Here is a 15,969-nt window from a genome sequence, read left to right as displayed (position 1 = left end):
CAAGGTTTTTTGATTCAAATACTTCTCTGGTTTGAACTGATACTTGATATGTATATCCCTGAGTTTCTAGCAGAGGGTTGAAGTATGTATTTCTGAGACTGTATCTGCCATGAAAGCCACACCAAATAAGCTTTTTGTATATAAAATACAGAAGCGTAGGACCTCATCTGTATTTTCATCGATTATGCAGAAATAACCTATTGGGTTCTACAGTGTATTTATACTTGAAACATGGAAGGTGGTGCCTGATGATCAGGTTAGAGTGGTCTAAAGCCCTTCCTGACTTGGCTCTGTATATACATACTGCTGGGCGATAGAAAACTCATAGCAGTGATGACTGCATTCACTGTATGAAGGTGGACTAACTCTGGGCTACCTATAAAATCATGTTACACTGCATTAAGCAAAATTACATGCCTCTGATGAAGCTAGTCTGGTGGGATAAGCAGTTGAAATAACAGTGACAGCTTGGCTGGGCATTATGATTTCTAGTCCATCTAGCTGTCTATAGGAGTATGCTTAGGTTTTCACGAGGGGGATGCAGGCATGTTTCTTTTCCCCCTGCAGATCACTTAAAAATTGCATTAAGTTAATGTATATTCCTAAGACTATCATTCAAATAAGAAGATAAACCAGAAAAGTTTTAATACAGTTTTGGAAACAGTTTTCAGTATATGATTTTAAATGCTGGAAGTGAAATCCACTATTTTGCTGTAGAGCAGTACCAGAAGAAATCATGGCTCCTAATGACAAACATGGTTCCTTGACTTAAAGTTATTTAGTACTGACACATTTAATTTCCGCATCTTCTGCCTTTTATAACTTGATTAATTTTCTGCTGCTGGACAAGGAGAGCGTCAGCTCAGAGTAGTGCTACACTGAATCCTGTAGGTCCCTGTCTAGCTCAATTCTTTCTGGGAGTCTGAACCTTGGTGTCTTTGACTAATATATTGACAAACTGTTTTCTTGAATATTTGTGTAGGATTGAACCCAAGGGATCTTGCAATATAAGAAATTACAGTAATTGTTCTTATGCGCTTTTTTTGGTGAAAATTTACATACTGCTTCAGTTAATTTTAATTTAATGAAAAAATTTAATGTAGATCAGACTTAATTTTGTAGTCACTGTTAGCTAACCTGTCTGAAAAATAACCCCAAATCTCCGTTTTTACTGTTTAATTAATTCTTATAGAGTCAAATAATTCTGTTTTCTATGTTTCAAATTACAGTTACCTGACTTTTTGTATGCTATATCGTTCAATGCTAGTGAAGTGGTATATGTTGTTAGGCATGATTTCAGTCTTTGGACCCTCATTTATCACATAATCTCTGGAAAGAAATCTCTTTCATTCAGCTGGTTTTATTTGATCTAGAAAGCTGATTTCTACACTAATGAAGACTAACTGCAGCTTATTAAAAGTTATTTGTGATTCCAGTTTCCTGATCAGAGTTCCTAGAAGCTGGTGGGTGTCTTTCTATTTGGATAATTACTATGGGATAAAGTTCACTTACACCTTACTGCGTAGTGGATACTATTGCACTGTGCTTAGCATCATACCAGACAGTACTAGTTCCGGTCATTACAAAAACTGTGCTTAGGCTCTTGTTTTGATTTACAGATATAAGTGAAGCTTCTTATCAGCCAGATCTGACAGCTAGTATCTGGCCTTGTGTGGTGGTGCGGGAGAAGACTATGCTTCTCAAACCTGTAGTAATGCATGCTTCTGCAAGCAGACTTTCATAGTGGTTCTGTTCTCTGTGCTTATAAATGCACCTTATTATATCTTTTTTTCCATGGGACAGGTGTTCATGAGAGAGATTTTTCATTCCTGAAACCTGTTTTGTGTCTGAGGTGGGGTCTGTCAAATCAGTCTCATGCACCTTTTCTGTTTGATTTTCTCCACCTTTGTTGCACTGTTCCTCGTGATCAATTTTCCGTGTACATGTCATCATACTTTCCTTACCAATAAGCCCATAATTGGCATGGCACATGCTGGTACTCTCTTACTAAAGAACAACTGTTACCCTGCTTTGTGTTCTATACAAATGAGCTCATGATGGCAGGAGCAGCTGGATGTACCTGGTGCTTTTTGCATTCATTCAAAATGGCCACAATCTCCTGCTGTTTCTAATTTATAACTGCCATCAGTAAAGACAACTATTACTTTTATTCTTTGCCTGAGAAAAAAAAAGCAAAATGAAGGACAAAGTTTCTTAAGGAGGGGTGGGAGGTGGAAGTGCAGGAGTCTGCAATTCCCTGCAGTGGCAATAGCATTGCTTATTTTCCTGCTGGGACAGGGCACCTGCCTGTGAGCCCATCAGGTCGTGCTGTGGGTCTGTGCAGCTGCAAGTCTGCTGGTCAGGTGTAATTCCTCATCCAGTACTTTTCCCTGGGGAAGGAAGCAGCTGGGAGTAAGCTGCCTGTCTCCTGAGCTCGTGGGACGCAGAGAGGGAGCAGGCCACATGCTAAGTGTATAGCTCTGATCACCATCTTTAGACAGTGCCTGTCATGTAAAATGACAGAGAGGCTGGGGGGAGGGCAGTGCAGCTGTAATGTGACATTGCAGCCTCCCTTTTGCTCTCTGACTTTATGGGATTAGACAGCCTTGTGTAGGATCTGCCAGTCCTTCATGGCTCATTGAGGACTGGGAGAGATGCTGAACCATGCTGAGCTGCAGTAGAGGAGTGCTCTCTGGTAGAACTCAGCACTTAGAAGGACATCATTTGGCTGCAGGCAAGCAGCACAAGGTACTCGTTGTGTGCCTCTCCCGTGATCTGACTCGGAGGTGTGATTCTGTGATATGACCAAGCACAATGACTCTCATCTATTTGAAGAGGAAGTTGAGAGGCAAGTATTTAATTTGGCGGGTATTCAGCAGGATGTAATGGTGTTGTGTTGTGTTAATTATTGCATAAACTGTAGCATCTCATCTGAAAAAGCTCTCTGAAGTATGCTATGAGCTAATTAAATATCCAGACATTCAAAAGTAATGCTTTTCATATAGTTGTATTTCTATGATGTAAAGCAGTTGCTTCCTATTAAAATTAAGCATTTGCAGTTCCTCAGAGTATGAAAGAATTAGATCTATGTTTGGATGTAACTGTTGCTTCAGACTAAATACTTCTCAACAATCTTTCAGAATTCCATTTGAATACATTCAAATGAGCAGAACAGTTCAAATCAACATTTTCCTGGAAAGACCTTCATAGGATACATTATGCTTATCATACATTAATTTCTATAACTCTGCAGCTGCCTTTTATATTAGAGGCATTATTTTTGAATTACTGAAGTTATTTTAAGAGTGATTCTCTTGGTAAAGGCATAAACAAAGTACAAAGGCCAGTCTGTTTTCCACATAGTAGGTTGTTGTTGAAGAGTTTGTGCCAGCCAGTACAGAGAGTGCAATCGTGTCTTATTTCTCTCAAGAGAGATGAATTGCTCAACTGCCTTGGCTCCTGCTGCTCCACATTCTTCTCCTTGAGCTGTATTGTTGGAGTGGTCTGCTCCTCTTCATGGAGCTGCCAGTGTAACTAGCAGAAATGTAAGTGTATAGGATTGTCTTCTTCATGAAAGGTCTTCACCTGTGAGCTGTTTTGGCCGTGTACCATCTTTCTGAACAGTGTAGCTAATTGTGTTTTTGAGATTTTTGTTCTTAAAAGAAAACCAACAGATTTTTTTCAAACAAGAGCACTATGCACAGGAGTATCTAGTAAAACAGCTGCAGATTTGGGGAGGTGGTGTTAATGATTGATGCACTGATACATTGCAACAACCCAGGTAATTTATCTTGTCATTTTTCTGTTCAGAAAATTTTGTTCAAGGTTCTGGTGGTTGACACAATAGGGACTGTGAAAAGACAAGGTATGTCCAAAGAAGATGGCCTGATTCAAGTGTATTTTTGTCTTCAACTCATTTTACTATGAAGCAGGTAGCACTGTGTGCCTTCAACAATTAATCTTTTTGTTTTAAAGTTCATGTCTGCAGCTACATACATGCTTTAATGTGGTTACCACTTCAGTCTCTTAACATGCCTCAGTACTGTTACACCCACCTTGGGGTTGAAAAGTGACTGGCATGCTACTGAAAGGCATCTCCTGAGTAAGTAATAGAAAACTGGAACAATGGTGTACGTTTTATTTTATAGTGTTTAAGGAGATTCAGCTTGATTTGTCTTCCCCCTTGATAACCAGTTCTCACAAAAATTGTTTCGAGGCTCATATTTAAGGTGTGGAATGCAACCTGCGTATTTCTGAGCTCTCTTTCCTTGTTTTATAGAACAACAAAAGACTATACTTTACAAAGTGAGTGGTGTTTGTGCAGGCTGGGAATATGTCTGTGTCAGTCGTGAGCAACATCTTTATCACAACCTGTTTTGACAGACTTTCATTTACCTTTGTATGTTCATTTCATAAGAGGCTCATTTGCATGTAATAGCCAAACGGCATCTGGGAAATTGTGACAGGAGCAATCACACTGTGGATGACTTTATGGGTAAAACAAGCGGCTGAACTCTGAATGATGACTCTCAGAGCAGATCTGGGAAGGAGAATGTGGGAGTTCCCCATGCGGGGCGTGGAGACCAGAAGGGTGTCAGAGGGCTTTTCAGAAGTGTTCCCTGACTGCAAGCCAAGTGAAGCAAATGAGAGTTGTCTGTCCTAAGTGCTCAAACCAAACCCTGGACTCATTATTGCTCAAGGGTATAACTAAGAATAGAATAAACAGTCATGTGAGTTTTAGGAAGAAAATATTTAAGCAACTGGGTCTTAAAGAGCTGGATTTCAGAGACTTGTGATTCAAGTCAAAGCCAGTCCACCCTTGGGGAAGGCATGGAAGAGACAGCAGTAGGGTGGGTGAGACACAAATCCTGTTTGGCTTTTGCTTTCAATACAAAGTAAAACTAAAGCTTGTTAAAAAATGTAAGCTTGTTAAAGCTTGTTGATAAAATGTAAGAAAGAAGTAAAACCTGTGAAGAGGTTTTATTGAGTAGCTAATAAAATGGCTCTTGCAGCTGGCTTGTGAACCACTCCAGTTCCTTGCTCAGCCTGGTTTAGGCAGACACCTGGGGCTGTGTTCAGATGTAGCTGTAGTAGCAACTGCCATCAGTTTGTACTCAAACTGCTGAGCCTTGAAGGTGTGCGAGCATCAGAATTATCTCATCACTTCTTTAGTTTAGTTTCTATTTTAATGAGGGCCTACAGTTTAAAAAAAATAATCAATACATTTCAGAGACTTTCGGGGTTTTGTTTCATGCTTACATATTGTTACATGCATACGAACACATTATATATAAAATCTATAGTGTGTACGGTACATATAAAATTCAAAATATAAATTTTAAAATAGACCTTTAATGTATATTTATCTATATTGTGCCAGTCATTTATGTTGTATACATCAATGAATTTAGTAAGCTGCTAAAATTTTTCACAGAGCTTGTGTTGACAGCACCACTAGTGTAACGAAGTTTTACTGTTTCCTAAGGAGACAAGGATTGTGCAGTCACCTTTTGTCTGTCAGTCCTCTGCATCAGGTATTGAACTGCTCATGTAGCTCCTGCAACATGGGAAGGAAGTCTTCAGCTAGTCTTGAAGATAATTAAGTTCTTACAAGTTTCATGATGGCCATGGCTCAGTAAAGAGGAAAAACCCAAATCAGTGCCCTACTGTGTGGAAAGCTGTTATATATTCTCCTTGGCAGCAATCAACATATACATACCTCCAGGCTAAGCACAGCAGGTGCTGTCTTCTGCCCAGAAGAGATGTCAGGAAGTACACGTGGTGGGAGAGAAGCTGAAGTTATTTTGGTTATGGGCTGTGAGAGAAGTAGGACTCAAGTCTGTAGGAAATCATGTTTCATTACATCTGTTGGTTGCAGAACAACTCATTACATATATATTTTTTCCCCATTCATATTTCAGTTTTCAAGTAATGTGATTACTGAATTAACCAAATACGCAGTTTCAGAGATAAGATGCCTCTGAGATGAGAATGAATGGGAAATTGAGAGTCTTTGTACATTATACTTAATGCAGCTAAAGCTATTTTGCTTCATACTTTATCTTTAGAATTATTAGCTATGAACCATTTTTTGCTTTTGTTCTCTTGACACTAGTCTGATTTGCAGCTTCAAAAATCTTTTTCTCTGGTCTTTGAACAGATTAGCATTAGTCCTCACTGAAATATGGTAAGCATGTCACTCCAGAAGACCATTTAAAAAAAATTAGATTTCAGTATGGAGTCACAGTGAATTTAAATACTTCACTATTGATATTATTCTGAGCACTAGTAATTTATGTTCTTATTTTCATAAGTATCAATATATCTACTTACTGTATTGTGACAAAAGAATCTGAGTACTATAAATAATTTCTAAAAACAAAGCATAAAATTAGTTCAGAAGTCTTGATTTTATAAAACCTTGAATGGCCTTGGGTATCAAAATAACCATAACAAAGAAAATGTGAAAACAAAATTCAAATAATGTGCCTTCTGCAGGCTGAGGAAAAAAACCCAACCTTTCAGAGTGCTGTAAAGTTTGTTAAATATGATGTCTGACAGGCAGAGATGCAGATTTCCAGTGTGGGGAGGACACAACTTCCATGGGCCTGCTCTTGTCCTCCTTGAGTCGCCGGTGTGCCAGACAGCTCAGCAGATGGCTTGTGTTAAGGTGTGGGACATAGAAAAGCTAGTATTGCACTTAAACAGGAATTAACTTTAATAAAAATAGGAATACTTTGAATGAGTGAAGAATCAGAGCAAACATGATGCTCTAGGAGCAAAACCAAAGGTAAATGATTTGGCAGCATAAAGGCAGTAAAATTTGAAATTATCAAGTGGAATGAAAGATATACTGGGAAGATTAATTTGAATAGTAGTAGTCTGTGTTTCTTGCTTTCAGTAGCGATTAATGCAGAGAACCAGAGATCCTATAAGACTGCTCAGGAAAAACATTTGTTCAATATACAAATAAAGTATGGAGAAGGTTAGACAATACCTATGAAAATATGAATAGGTAGGCATTTTAGAGAAATGTTTTGACACAAAGGCTAATTATTTTACAAAGTAATTAGTTGATTAGGACAGGATTTTTTTCAGATTAAATACTTGCAGGGAAGGTATAACTGGAGAACTACAGTATGAACAACAGAAGTTGACCATCTGTTTATGAAGTTCCAGTTAATCTTTCAAATAATACTAAAAAAGAAGTGACATAGTAATAGAATTATTAAAAATTAAAAATTAATAAAAGAAACATATTTTACTCAAATTATTTATTGATGTCATCATCACGATATATTATATCTAAAGACGTTAATAAAATTCCAAAGAACGGTCAATTATTATTCCATGAGAGAGGATAAGCGGGATACATTTCTTTATGTTTAAGGGCATAAGCTTAGAAAAGTTTGAGGACAAAAGTGTTCATTAAGGAAGTCCAGACATTTTTCTCTTTAGTATCCTACTTGCTGCTCTTAAATAGGATATTAGAGTAGATGAAGCTAAACTCTGGATGCCTGCACTATGCATGCCATCTGTGGTACGCCCCAAAATCCTGATCTTGGGATGAAGGCACACTCGACAGCCCCCTCATCTGCTAGCCTTTTATGTTAGAGGATCTCCTTAAATACGTCACATCTTCTTTCCAGCATTCATTTTAAAGGAAAGTGGTGCACCTTGAGAGGAGAGGGGGAGAAGAAAAGACAGTGAAGAGGAGTTATCATTCAGGTCTCATCTCAAATCAGGACATAGCTGGAGTGTGGCATATAATATCAAGATAGTAATGAAATATGGAAAATCCTATGTCTGATCTAATTGCTGCAACGCTTGTCTTTCAAAACATCCGTTCCATGCTCAGTTCTTGCTATCCCACTCTGTTCAATTATAGTTTGTATTGTAGAAGCCAGCCTATACAATGCTGTGGCATGTTCGAGATGTTTGATATGTTTATGCCACCAGTGCAGATTTGAGAAACACTGTTACATATAATTGTGGTGCAGCAACCACATCAGGTATTATTTTCTCCCAGCAGGCTGGGCACAGTGCTGCTGCTGCTGCTGCTTCCAGAGCTAGCAGAGTATCTCTGCACAGTCTTGCACTGCGTGGCATATACATGAACTTTATAATCTAGACTGACATCCTGTTTTAGTTTTTAAAGCATTTGCCTCAAGTTTGGGAGATATGCAGAAGTGCATATAGTTAATGAAATGTTCTTCAGTGGTGGTGTGGGGATTTTTTGCTTTTTATTCCATTTGGTTTCTGAAACTTCCAGGATTAACCTTCATCCTGAATGAGTCAGGCAATCCATTTACATTGCACTAGCAGTGCACTGTCTTTTCAGTAACTGAAATATAATTTATTTTAATACAGTTAATGATGTTTGCAATCCTATTTTCTGGTGCTGAGCTATATTTAATAGAGTTGAAACATCAGGCAACATGTAAACGATAAAATAGCCTTTACATCTTTTCTGGTTTCTTGACTCTTGAATATGATGTCCTTTTGTTCTGGTTGTTACGCATGCTCCATGTAGGCAGAGGGAGGGGAATGATTTGAGATTAAAGGTTGTAAGGATGTTGAAACCATTAACATTACTATAGGAACACTAATAATCTAAGGATAAAGGTAGTTGTGAAGGCTAATTAAAAATGTGTGTTATATAAATGGGCAGTGGATGAAGAGATGGGAAATGAGTGCCTCTGTGAATGCTGTGTGCACTGGAGTAGAACCTAATGTTCTCTGGCTGCTTATGAACAGGAAAAAGGTGGGAACCCACACTGAGAATTTGGTAGGTAACAAAATTGTCTGGAATGTGAACAGAGCATTTGAAATGTGATTTTATATGAAACTCCTTATGTTTCCTTCCTCATTGTGTTGAATTCATTTAGAAGGAGAAAAATCTCTCTCTAGCATAGGGCAAGTGACAGCCAAGAGGCATAGGCAGAGGTGCACTACTTTTAAGCGGATGGGTAGATAGCTTTTGTGAGTCTTGACAAGCTGTGACAAGCTCACAGACTTAGAGGCAGCCTTTCTGGAGCTGGATGCAGGCAGGATCCCATCCAGAAAGATTACAGAGGCTTGGCAGTTTGTTTGTCCATAACTACTGTGATCAGCTCCTACCCACTCCAAAGGCAAACATTGCCAAGATGTGTAATAAAATGTGTTACTTCTTTTTCTTCTACAAACTGCAACTGAACAACAAGATACCTAGCCCAAGTCGTTGTCTCTGAAGGAGCTTGTGCAACAGCTTGTTGAAGAATGTGAGAAAAGAAGAAAATGTGTTTCAAAATCAGATGTGGAAGTCCTGGTACAGGCTTTGGGTTCAGGTCAGACACTTGAATCTCAGCCTTACATACCAGATAAAGATTCTGTGGTCATCTAGCTGTTATCGGTTTATATATTGGTTTTATTATATTGGTATATATTGGTTTTAATTGTGCTTGGGTCTGTAATGGATTGGTGTTCCCCAAATCAGTTTCGATTAAAAGCTCTTCATTTTACTTGGTAGTCTCCCAGATGAAAGTAGTCCTTTGGAGAATGTATGATAATGGTGTGATATTGAGGCAAAGTTCTGGCAGGATTTCCTGTATTACTTTTATAATGCTGCTTCTTGATTTTCCTATTATGGGCTTAACAAAGCCAAGATTGTCTTAACCTAAGCATGTCAGTCCTGTTCAAATCCAGTTGGTTATTTTCATGATGAAATTTAACATTTTTAAGTGCTTTGCTGGATCAGGGCCCATGTGGTTGTTACCTCATTCAAATGAGTGTTTTAAAGCTTCCTTGATCATCGTAATAAGGGAATTATACCAATAATTATTACTGAATAGTATTACTCTATAAATTCCCCTGTGAACCTGACTGCATACAGGAATTAGAGCCTCCGTTCCAGTATCTCATAAATGTGCCTTAGCAATCTTAATGCAATTTATTTACTTTCTTGCCTACTGGTAATACATTTATTACTATTACTGGTAAAGAGACATCCTTTGTGATTTGGAGGTGGACTGTTTTGCTCACATGGGATTAGATAATGAATCTTCAAACTGTTGAGAAAAACAAGACAATCTGAGTTGATTTTTAAAAATTACCCTTTAAAAGGCAAAATCTCTTCCTTTTCAAATCTAGAAAGAAAAGCATCAGAGACTGAGAGGTTAGGAAGCTAACTAAGAATCTAGGATCTAGGTCTCTTTGTTAGTAAAAAGGAGAATCTGAGAATAAGAATTACTTCAGTGAGTGACAAAACCAAGTTGGGGTCATTTTGACAAGCTTTTCCTACTTTCCTGTGAGCGTTTCTACAGCTCTTAGAGGTGCATGTTGAAGATAAATTGTAGCACTAACCCCCTTGATCCTTCCTGTTGATGCGTCATTGATTCTTGCCTCTCCATTGTGATGAACATTCTGGGAAGAGCCATGGTGGAGATACTGCTCGTGTCCATTGCTGTCAGTGGCAATTTTTAATGCTGAAGCAATCAAGGACAGGTCTTGTTCTGCTTGTATAAAATGTTACTTGTTAATATTTTTAAAATTTTATTTTAATAAGCTCAGGAGAATTACAGTGAAACTCCTGGATGTCAGCACCCAGGGCAACTCATCTCTTCCTCATCCAGTTGGATGACATGGAGTTGAAGCCCTTTCTTCTAGCAGCAACCTGCCTTGAGTGCCACAAGTCTAATCACAAGCCCCACACCTTAGCTTTCTGTACCAACACTGCTCCCGGTGCAGGGTTGATTGGTATCCAAGAGGAGAATCTTGATGCTGTGCTGAGGGGAAGCTGGAGAGAATGTGGAGAATGTGACTGGAGTCACAATGGTGTGTGTTGTAGTATGACAGATAGACCAAAGTGGGCAATGAATAGAGAACCATGAAAATTGGAGATGCAAGTTTGTTTGGTGTTTTTTTGTGTTGGTTGGTTGGTTTGTTTGTGGTTTTTTGGTGTTTTGTTTTGTTTTGTTTTGTGGGTTGGTTTTGTTTTGTTTTGGGGGTTGTTTTGTTTTTTGTTTTTGTTTTTTTTGCGTAAGAGTGGTAGGAGTCTGAAATTTTAAAGGAAAACTCACAAAAGTTACCTAGTTTGGTTGAAGGGCAAAGGCTACCACAGAGCAGTGTTCCAACTATTTGTACTGCTATATGTCTAGACGTGTTTTTAAAGTATTCTTTTAAAATGAAGGGTGTAGGTACTTCCAGACACCTTGTGGCACTACAGAGAGTGTTATAGACGCCACATATTTTCGCCAGTTTGTCTCTGGTGGTTTTGTTCTCTGGTCTTTCTGTCATGACAAATAAAATTTTGATATGTGTCATCTTTCTGACAAGTTCAACACCACAGACACTTGATACTGTTTATTGGTTTTCTTTAATACCAGTTTAATGCATTTTTTCATGGATGAAGCTATATATCAAACTAAACAAGCCATCAAGCATAGTTATGGCTTGAGAAGTGTTCCTTGATAACAAAAAGATGGACTGAGCAGTCAGAGGCTTTTTTGTAATCCATGTATGCGATAGGCTTGTGTTTTGAGAATAGAGGTAACAGAGGTTTATCTTTTTCTGATCTGACAGCCTACTCAAATACACCAAACAGGATTTATAAGATAGGTTTCATTAGGACAGAAATTAATACACTGAAGTGAATGTACCATTAAACAGGAAAAACTGTAGGTAAAACACATTAAAAACAGAAGGCTTTGAAAAGTCACGACCTCTGTGTCCTTGCAGACCTGGCTTTTTGCTCCAGTAAGGTGAAGCAAACAGTGTGTGGTCCCCTCTGATTGCCCCTATTTTTGTAACCACTGAGAGTTGGCTGCAGATCTGCTCCTTACCACAGGGAAGTCCCTGATTCTCTCATGGCTTTCCTACGTGCCTTGGGCTACATGGTCCCAGCTTGCAGTGCCCCACTGCAGCAACTAACCCCAGACTGCATGGTAGGCCACTGCTGGGTGGGTTGTATGCTGGGGACAAACTGTCTGAGGAAGGCAGAGGGCACCCTCAGCGTGGGGAGAAAAGCCTCCAGAGAAGTCATATTCTTTCTCTTCCTCTGAAGGTTTTCAGTCCTAGACTCCACATACTAGGGCAGCACAGGCATGCAACCCAATTCCTTCCTTCCATCCTCTACAAAATACACTACAGACTTAGGTTTACTGAAAACATACAAATTAAAATGTTGTACTGTCCTTCAAGGTACACATACATCACTGAGGAACTAGAGGTGGAGATAGAGGAGACTGTGAAACCTCAGTTGTTGGAGAGTTATGTAGAGTTTGGCTTTGACAGACTTGTTGTCCTTCATGCAGTGCATCCCTTACACAGATTTTTGTCAGAACAGCATAGTCACTGCCCATGATGCATGTATTTACTGCTTGCTGGTGCAAACCCACCTCTTCCATCCAGCCTTAGATAGGTGTCAGCAACAAGTATTTTTGTGTCCCATTTTGTAGCCACAATTAATCGTACTGTTTATTTTAATGCAACAGTAGTGTTTATTGATACCTCAACTTGTTGTTGTAGAGATATCAGATGTCTCTGTATGTCTTTGTGATAAACGTAACTAATTACTAAGAAACAAACATTTCCCACACTTGAACAACCTTGTCGTCCTGCTGAAGTTAACAGAAATTGCCTGTAGCTCTATGGCAGAATTGGAGCTTGCAGGTTAAGGAAATGATTTTTTCAAACTTTGACCATGGGTTTATAAGCTTGCATGGGTCATTTAAATGTCACTAATTTGTGTTCCATGTTTTGTGCAGCATAGCAGCATTATTGTTTTATATTAGGAAATGCGAGGAACACTCTGGTAAGACACATCTAGCAAATTCAGTGCTCCTATTGCAAACAATTGCCAGTTTTTTAAGAGGTGATAACATATCAGTAGTCTGGAAATACTCAGGTAAGATCATAATTGAATTGTCCAGAAGATTCCTCCCCTTCTTTGTTGTCAGGTTATCTGAAGACATTAATCAATCTGATAGGGACAAACCATTTACATGGTTTTTGGCAGAAAGTACGTTGAAAACAGGGTGAAGAGATGGAATATGGCCAATTCCATTCTTAAATTCAAGATAAACTTAACTCTTTCCTCTATAGAGACCACTAGATAAATTTATATTTTACTCTGTAATGGATAAATTTTGTTATTTTAAAAGTTGTATGCCCACAGTTCTCTTATTTTAGATCATCTTCATGCTTGAAGACATAAATACTTTCTATGTGAAATTTGGTGAAACTTCTATATAATGAAACTGCTATAGAAAGGGGGCTGTATCAATCACATTTAGTCAAATCCTAAGTGACAGATGCTATATTTACAATTATATTTCAGGATCTGATCACAAATTCATTATTTATCAGTACCCTTAGCTTGTACTTCTCTTGCAAGTAAAAGCTCTGTGTACAGAATAGAGTCCATCACTTTTTAAACTAAAAATTGTAGCCCTCAAGCATACAATTAAGCTAACATGATATCTTGTTATATTCCTCAGAAGATAAATCTTCACCTGGGATAACTAGGAGGCTTGAGTATTTGGTATTTTGGTACAGATTGTGCTTCTTATTAATGTTGTTGCCTACCTTCATAGACACATTATGGTAGGTTACTGTAGATGTCCATTAAGCTATTCACCACAGCTGCTTTTCCTTTGACACACGCTATGCATTTTTCTGTCAAAGAACTAGTCTTTGTTGCCTGTTAATACTTCAATAGTAATATAAATAAACAAAGGTTAACTTTTATAAACTCAAAGGCCCAAACAGTTGATTTTCAATTATTTACCTGACTAGTCATATTGAGAGCTACCAAAATGCAGTATTTCAACTGCTACTTTTGCTGTCTTTTAGCTGATGTATCCCATAAGGCACAGTACATAGTCTTACAGTTTATATGGAACATGTTTCCCATATTTGTCAAGGAGCTACTTTATTTTTTGCAGACTTCGGTAATTCAATAAGGGTTTTCAGGAAGTTTGCTTTAATTACTCTTCATAGAACCGTCCACGCTGCAGCAAAGCAATGCGAGTGTATCTACAAGCAGTGGGAGAATGCTGCAGTCCTTCAGCCATTCCCTCATCTGCCTAAACAAAAAAAGTTCGGTCTTGGAATTATGGCAGAAAAAATAGTCAATGACTAGAAATGCTTAATCTATGTTAAATTGCTTAAGTTTGGGGTTTTTTTTTTTAAATATATATATATATAACTATGTATCTATATATATATATATATCTATATATCTGGAATTGTTAATTTTGGGATATTAAAAAAAGTTTGTGAGCATTTACATCTGAGTACATAAGACATATCTATGATACTATCAACTCATTAGATTTATTCTTCTGAGATTTTTTGGTCTTGACTCCTGCTAGCATCAAGTAATCTGTGCAACATTAGTCATTTGTCCAAAAAGTACTTTTCTTTCAGGAATAGATGACACCCATTCAAAGGTTTCCTTCATTTGTTATTTACGTATTTAGTGTTTACTCATTTCAAGACAATATTCCCACAGTATATCCCCTTACATGACAATATTTCACTTTGGGACTTGAAACTGAGCTCTTGCTTTCTCAAATACAACTATTTTTTTGTCTTGGTTATGAATTTGGTTTTAGTAACATTGGGTTTATTTCTATTAAAACAAGCAAAACAGCTTGTGTACCCTGTATAATGTTTGCAGCCATTCATGTTTTGTAGTTTGTATGTTGTATTTCTTATTAAATGCTGCCAACTATTCCTTCATCTTTTCAGAGAAAGTTTTAGACATTAGTCTGTTCGTTCAGGTTCCAGCATCCCTCAATGGAAGTATCCTGTTCTCCTGCCTTTTGCTGAACAGAGATCCCATGAAAAACCAAAAGTTTATGCAGATTATGGTTTGGGGAGGAGAGAGTAATCCTAAAAGCTGTGTAAACTGATTGCATTGTTATAGGTTAGAAAATAAGCTTTAGAGCAAAGAACTTCTCATTTCAAATTTGAAGGGACTGACAATCCTGGTTTGGCTTAGTTTGGGGGTTTCCCCCAAAGTGGTGAAATTTACAGATTTAATTGAGTTCCCACTAAATTCTCACTGATAACTCAAGATTTTTTTACTTCCATTAATTGCTGGGCTCTTCCCCCTGCAATCTACAGTGCGTATTTAGCGCTGATCATTTTATATTATCTGTGCGTTTGCAGTTAGTAATTTCTCATAGCTTATTTCTAAGGAGAGGGGGGATGATTAAAAACATAATTGTTCTTGGACCTTGGAATAGACCCTTCCAGGGAGAAGCTGAATGTCTGATTTGGTTTTTATTTGGAGAAATGCAGTTGCTCACAAGCCAAAAAGAACTGCTTTTGCCATTTGTATTTGTGTTTATTTTTTCTCTCTGGTCAGATAGGACCAACAGTGGGTGTTGTGTAGTGGAGCATCTGTTGATTCAGAGAACTGTGAGCAAATGGAGATGACAAAGTCAAAAGCCATGCTCTGGCAAAGAGGAGAGAGGGCTGTGTGCTGGTGGTGAGTAGCAGAGGATGATTGTTACTGACAATGCGGGCTGTTGGTGGCAGGGAAGTAGGAGGCTTTCTGTTTAGTTTATGTCACTTTCGCTTCTTTACTGGCAAGCTACTGATCTAAGTTGACCTGCATTTGAAAGCACTGGGTGGTACTGACTGGCAAGTATGTTTGACATGGGGAAGAAGATTAAATATTGGCCTCCCACCTTAGTTTTCCTGTGATTTGCACACAGCCAAATGCTATCCCATGCTGCGTATCAGGGAATACATTGACATTTTCTTCATTCAGAAGTGTAGTGTGACATGCAGAGCTAGCAGGGAATGGAGTAAAATCAAGAAGCAAATAATGTATTTCTTCTAGCATTCGGTGGGTTGTTGTGGGATAAGGCACCCTCGTTTCCTCCATCAGTGTTACAGGAAGGACAGCAGTCCACTCTGAAAAGCAGTCATGCAGTACGCCCTGTCTGAGCAGTTTGCACACTGAGTAGAAAACAGGTA

General features: G+C 38.3%; 1 protein-coding gene across 1 annotated transcript in view; it reads left to right on the top strand.

Moving 5' to 3' along the window:
- CNTN1 (contactin 1) overlaps positions 1–15,969 on the top strand; it is a 225,865-nt gene that overhangs the window by 52,584 nt on the left and 157,312 nt on the right. The window lies entirely within an intron of this gene.

Source organism: Athene cunicularia (genome assembly GCF_003259725.1).
Source record: "Athene cunicularia isolate RWA chromosome 1 unlocalized genomic scaffold, athCun1 chr1_part2, whole genome shotgun sequence".
Taxonomy (NCBI): domain Eukaryota; kingdom Metazoa; phylum Chordata; class Aves; order Strigiformes; family Strigidae; genus Athene; species Athene cunicularia.
Note: the sequence above shows the minus strand (reverse complement) of the source record. Positions and strands in the feature narration are given on the sequence as shown.